At 33.0% G+C, this 6,701-nt stretch overlaps 1 long non-coding RNA gene across 1 annotated transcript; it reads left to right on the forward strand.

Annotated features, from left to right (window-relative positions):
* Positions 1-3,252: 3,252 nt before the first annotated feature.
* Positions 3,253-4,450, forward strand: LOC146908168 (uncharacterized). Its single transcript, XR_015018815.1, has 3 exons — positions 3,253-3,508; positions 3,598-3,738; positions 3,866-4,450. It is a non-coding gene; the product is annotated as an uncharacterized LOC146908168 (long non-coding RNA).
* The last annotated feature ends 2,251 nt before the right edge of the window (positions 4,451-6,701 follow it).

Genomic DNA, 6,701 nt, shown 5'->3' on the forward strand with positions numbered 1-6,701 from the left:
GAACCGGTTATGCTTGCTTTTATATGGATGTGAACCGGTTTGGTTCAGTCTTGGACCACTGGCTTTACGTCCTGGCCGTTAGATCTAGGGGTTGATCCAGTTGGATCAATCCAACGGCCTTCTGTGATTCCTGAAGGATCCAGGATCCATTTCCACCTTGGGCTTGGGTTTGGGCTTAGTTTTACTGCGTGTTTCCTTGTTTTTTTGCTATTTTTGTCACTGTTTCTTGCTATTTGCACACCTTCATGCTCAAAAACTTAGTTAAAATTTCCAATTAATTTTTCATGTGTTTTTGACTAGTTTCTTGACCTTTTTGTGATGCTGTTATGTGTTGAACTTGGATAAAAAATATGTAGCATTTTTTTTTTGTTACCTTTGTTAAACCTTGTGAAATTTTACATGTTCTTGTGATCAAAAATTCTTAAAAAATTCCTAACCAAATTCATGAGTATTTCTTGATGACATTGGGACCTTTTAGTGTTAATTTTACATAATAAAATTGGTAAAAAATAAGGTGGCTAATTTTCTTACTATTTTGTGGTATTTTTGTGCTAAAAATGAATGAAAATTTGCTTGATGTTAATCCAAATTGCTTGATGAATGTTGGTGACCTATACCACTTGATTTCATAGGGCTTAGCTACTGTTTGTGTTTAACATTGTAGCATAATTGTGAATCTTGGTAGGTTACTTAGATTACAAGTCATTGTGTAGTTAGATAATGCAAATATGCTTAAAATTTGTTTTAAATTGCCAAGTAAATCATGTTGCCTTAATTCCCATTCCAAGACTTGATTCTAAACCTTTAAAAAATGTATTGGAATGTGAGAATTATAGGTCATATGGTTCTTGCATTCTAAGAACAAATTTTAGCCATGTTTGCACTTATTTTCTATCCTTTATATTCTAGTATTTCTCTTACTTCATTTCCTTTGATATTGTCATGTGCTACTAACTCCTTTCATTTCATGTTTCATCATTTCATAAGCATCTTCATTTCATCCCATATTCATCTCTATTTCTTTCTTGCAACTTAATTTGTACCAAAGTTAGAATGTAAACACTTAGGAGTTTTGTAATATTTTTCCTTTATGCACTTTTAATTTTCTTGGCAAAGAGGCCATAGAATGTATCTAGGGTATGATGTAAAGGACAATGGACTCTAATAATGTACACCGACACAAACACCGACACATGCACACACATCACTATAATATAGCTAGAATATGCATGTTTAGATGTATGTTTAGGATTGTATGTTTAGATGAATGCCTAGGACTTATACTTAGAAAAAACCCATTTTCCAAACAAATGTGAACAACTTCACTCAAACATTTTTCATAATAAACCTTGGGGTCAAAACCCCATTGAATTTTCCTTTTATTTTCTTAATCAAATTTCAACAAATTTTAATCATACTTTGACTTGTTTTTGCAATTCACTAATTCAACCTCACCTTTTCTTAAATTCTCATGCCCTTGAGGCCTCTTTCTATTCTTCAAAATTCATTTTCAAACTTAAAATCAACCAACAAAAACAAAAAACATTTTTTGAGAGAGAACTACGGTGGATTTGATCCCTTAATCGGGTACGTAGGCAAGGAACAAAATTCCTTCAATTCAACTAAAATAAAAATCCAAAAACATTCTTCTCCCTCCAATTCTTCACTTAGAAAATTCTTAGGTTTAATATCATCTTTCAAAATAGCATTTAAAAATAAAGCGCGCACGTAGAAATTAAAGACGGTTCCTATAGGTTACTATAGTCGTTATGGGTGCCTAATACCTTCCCGTAGCGAAAACAACTCCCGGACCTCGATTCTCAAGGGTTTTGCTTACTTTTTTCCCTTCCCAAGAAAAAATAAGATATCACCGGTTTAAAAGGTTCAAACGTAATCAATGTTTGACACCCGAAAACCAAGATAAAACAACTACCAATTGTGGCGGCGGAGTCCTTTACATTGCTTAATTACTGTTTTTTAGCTTGTTTCTTTTTTCTCTACCATTGTGGCTTTGTACATTGTGTTTTGAACTCTGATTTTGTCTAGGCTTTTTGGCACGCCTTATGCTAAAGAGTCTAGTTGTGTTATTTTTATATATTATTTTGGTTTTTTCAAACAAAAAAAATAATTGATAAATTTTAAGTAGAAAATGTTACATTTTAAAGTTTCAATGTATTGAATGCATTATTTTCAAGTCAAAATTTCTTCTTTGGTTTTCTTAACAACTGGCCTTAAAGCACTTAGTTAACATTTTCCTAAAAGTAATAGATCGACAACTCAATTTAATTGCAGTTAGGCAATTAGCGACGGCATTAACATAAACTCAAAAATATACAAAATAACCTAAACTACTGAATCCTTCAAAAAAGCTCATTAGGTTTTAGATTAATCTCTATTTAAGCAATTTAGATTTCATTATTTGTAATTACAACCCTGATATAATATTCAAAAAATTATTTCACAATTCTACATGGTATCACGAGCTCCCGATTTTTGGGGTCTCGCTTCCACATAAACTCTAGCTTATTTTCATTGCAACCTTGTTGTTTTTGATCGCAAAAGCTTCCCGGGTGTTTTTTCTTGTTGCTTTTGTTTAACATCGATTGCGTACATACCAATTCGCATACTTTTGTTGATCAGACCAAAACACCATCCAACCATTGTAATCGTCTCCTTTATACCGGCCAAAATCAAAATTTTCTCTGTCATCCACTGAACCCAGGTGCCCACATGCGTCGCTACTATCAAGTTGTGTGAGGGACACAGTCGGCGTCAATCCACGCCTGCAACCTGCGTGTCTGCAACACGCGCAACCTTCTAGGTAGTGTTGTTCATCCAATTTTTATAGTTTCAACGTTTGGTCTTCCTGATTCCATTTTTGTGCTCAAAATCACCATTGGAAATATTTTATTTTGCAGGTTTCTTAGAGCATTTGTGATTTTTGGACAATTTTTTCTTCGTGTGCAGTTTTTTGGTCTAATTAGAATTGGGTGGTATGGACATCTTTGGCCTCTTTTTTGTTGCTGAGTGATAAATCACAATTGCTTTTTTGACATAAAATACTTCCAATTGACACATGGAAATGATCAAAATACCCCCAGCGATAGTTAACTATCATTGGTTAAAGCGTCGATAGTTAACTGCCGCTAGACTCAGCGGTAGTTAACTACCGCTCAAAATTGCTTTTGTGCAGATTCCCACTTGTTCGGCCACCCACTTCCATTTTTTAATTGCTTTTTGCCACAATAATCTTCTTTTCATTATCTACTTCAAAAAAAAAAAAACACCATCTTTTCATTCTCTTTCTCTCTCCTCCTCTTCGTCTCTTTCCTTCATCACCATCACTTTCTTGCTCTCCAACACCTTCCATGATCAATTAGATGGAGTTTTTTTTTAAAGAAGGGTTGAATCAATTGGAAACGATGAATCAATTATAAAGACTGAAATGGATATGTTGTGGAAAGAACTTGAAGTGTCACTGGCGTCGAGTTATTTTGATGACTCAGAGGTGTAATCGTTTAGCCATTGTTTTTCCTTAGTTCCTTATGTTTTTTGCTCTGTTTTCTCTAAGGCTAATCAGTTCCATTATTTAATCAGGTTTCAAATGCAATTGTTTTGGTCGAGCCTAAGGAAAACTTAGAAGAAGTTTGTGAACATGATAATACATTGGATGAAGAAATTGGAATATACTGCTGTAGATGTGGCTTTGTGACCACTCATATCAGAGATGTTAACCATGTAATTGTTCATGATTCAAAAATTAGTTTTTTGATTGAAAAATTGTGACTTTAGTATTTGGTTCTTTGTTTTTGCTTAAAGGGTTGTTCAAAGTGTTGATTTTTATTTGTTTTGTTGATCATGGAAGGTGTTGGAGAGCAAGAAAGTGATGGTGATGAAGGAAAGAGACGAAGAGGAGGAGAGAGAAAGAGAATGAAAAGATGGTGTTTTTTTTTTTTTTGAAGTAGATAATGAAAAGAAGATTATTGTGGCAAAAAGCAATTAAAAAATTAAAAAATGGAAGTGGGTGGCAGAACAAGTGGGAATCTGCACAAAAGCAATTTTGAGCAGTAGTTAACTACCGCTGAGTCCAGCGGCAGTTAACTACCAGCACTTTAACCAACGGTAGTTAACTACCGCTGGGGTATTTTGGTCATTTTCATATGTCAATTGGAAGTATTCTATGTCAAAAAAGCAATTTTCGTGATAAATTTCTCTAGTGGTGAAGACTTGAGACCTAGAAGTGTGATCCACGTGTTGGGTCTGGTCCATATAGAGCTTAGATTTGTGTAAGGAGAAGGAAAATCCCATCTTTGAGTTGAATCGAGAACAAGTAGAATTTTAAGGCATGATGGTGGAGACAAAAACACAATGAAAGATCGATTTATGATGTTAGTGTTCCCTTCTGTAAAATGTGGAACATGTTCTTACTATCTGGTGGTTTTTAGCTTTACTTTCTTTCCCTCGTTATTATCATTGAGCTCATTTCAAGGTATCTAAATTTTTATAATTTATCCTAATTGATTGATACTCCCTAGAGTCTTCTATATATAAAAATAAAATGAAACAACAAAAAGTGATTTATCTGATTCAAAATTTAAATTAAATATATCAATATTTGTTGACTTAACTTCTTTTTTGGGAGATTAGTTCCTTTAGTCCCTGAATAGGAAAGGAGTCGTCACTTTAGTCCCTGAATGCAGATAAATTGCAAAATAGTCCCTGAAGTAGACTCTGTTAGTCAATTTGGTCTGAATGCAGACTTCGTTAGTCAATTTAGTCCCTGAATGTATACTCTGTTAGTCACTTTAGTCCTTGAAATTGACCAACACAGTCTACATTCAGAGACTGTTTTGCAATTTCTCTGCATTCAGGGACTAAACTGACTAGTCATTTCCCATTCAGGGATTAAAGTGACTAATTCCCCTTCTTTTTTTGAGGGAGGGATTTGTTGACTTAACTATCTCTTGCAAATAAAAAAAATGTATGGTAGTATATGTGAAGCAATCAAAATCACTCATTTTAAGATGGAGTGAGTATAACTAACAATCCTCAATAAAAATAATTTGAGGTGTCAAATTTTATTTGATTATTCAAAAAAATGTGAGTTAATGAAAGAAAAAAAAGTTAAAATAAGGATTTAAAGGATATCTACCCTAAAATAAAAAATTAAAAAAAAAAAAAAGATATCTACCCTAAAAAAACAAGGATTGATGTACTTTTCGTTCCGTGTTTAAAAAAAAAAAATTAATCATCCTATTTTAAAATTTGATTTTTTGGTCCCTCATTTTTTTTTTATTTCGAATTTTGTTCCCCACCTCATTTTGGGGTCCCATTTTAGGGTCAATTTTAAATAATAGGTTCATCCTCTAAGCAGCTAAAATCTCATAAACGGGCCTGATGTAACATATATCAAACGTTTAATAATGCCAATCATTGTTCCGTTTGCATATCACCAAGGACTGATGAATTCTGGTTCACGAAGGATTGAAAATAAAAATATCCCAAGCTATTTTGAGGTAGGAACGTAGGCCAATAAAATTTTAAATGGGGGAAGGGAATTGAAAAATGCATACTGTGGTAGGTTATTGAGGTGTGAGTAGTCATCCTGACCTTAAAGAAATACCAGTGGTAGATGCACATGGTGTGTGTTAATTGATCTCCTATACGCAGGCGCAGCTAGTGATGCATTGAACCTTTTTTTTGGAATTAACTAAGAATAGCATTTGATATAAGAGGAAGAAAGTTTTTTTTTTAATAAAAATAAAATATATTCATTCATTCAAATTGATAGAGTATATTCATACAATACAAATTCAAAGTCGCTAAAAGCAAAAAGGATGAATTTGCAAACAAACTCACAATATCCATGTTAGTAGCATAAAACGGCAAAGTACATATGCCTACAGATATGATTATATTCAAGTCTTGAGAATGTTCATGTCTTCGGATCTGCAATGTTCAATCAAATAAGGGAGAGAGAAGTTAATATGTAGAAAAAATATTACCATCTCCCTACCCGTCGAAGGATTTATTTTCACGTACACGAGTGTAACATATATTTATTTTTTTTCATTAGAGTTTGAACTCCGTCTTTGAAAATGTGGTTGAACATAACACAACCCTACAAAATCGGGGTCAGTTACATTTGCCCCCACTTATATAAACATTTGTTCATGTCATATTTTATATGAGACTCTTTAACACTCTTCCAACTCTTTTATATCTTAGCTCAAGCTAAATAAGTTATCCAACCCGCATGTGTAACATTTTAAGCTTGAAAAGGTGTGATAAAAAAATGCATGCACCCCAAAAGGGAAAACTGAAGTAAAATGCAAGCTTAGATATAGAGAACTTGTCAAATTTTAAGGAATCTTCTTTAAAAAAAAAATTAAGGAATCTTCCCTTTAAAAGATGGATTATGTCCATTCTAAAGCGCCTAATCTGAATAAAGGATTTTGTTGAACTTTATTGTATAATAATTCATTTTCAAAAATTTGTAGTTGTTGACAATAACATCAAAATGTGAAACCCTTGCATAAATGGATCTTATATTTCATATCTATTTTGTTTTAACGAAATTTTGTAAACCGATACTCGCTATGGTCATATTTGTAAGCAACTTTTACTTTTTCATATTCATTAAATAACGGGTGTATCTGGAATATAATACAGTCCAGAATCCAGATACATCACTTATTTAA

The sequence above is a fragment of the Medicago sativa genome, chromosome 7 (genome assembly GCF_051527215.1).
Source record: "Medicago sativa cultivar Bolivia chromosome 7, Bolivia_mono, whole genome shotgun sequence".
Lineage (NCBI taxonomy): Eukaryota > Viridiplantae > Streptophyta > Magnoliopsida > Fabales > Fabaceae > Medicago > Medicago sativa.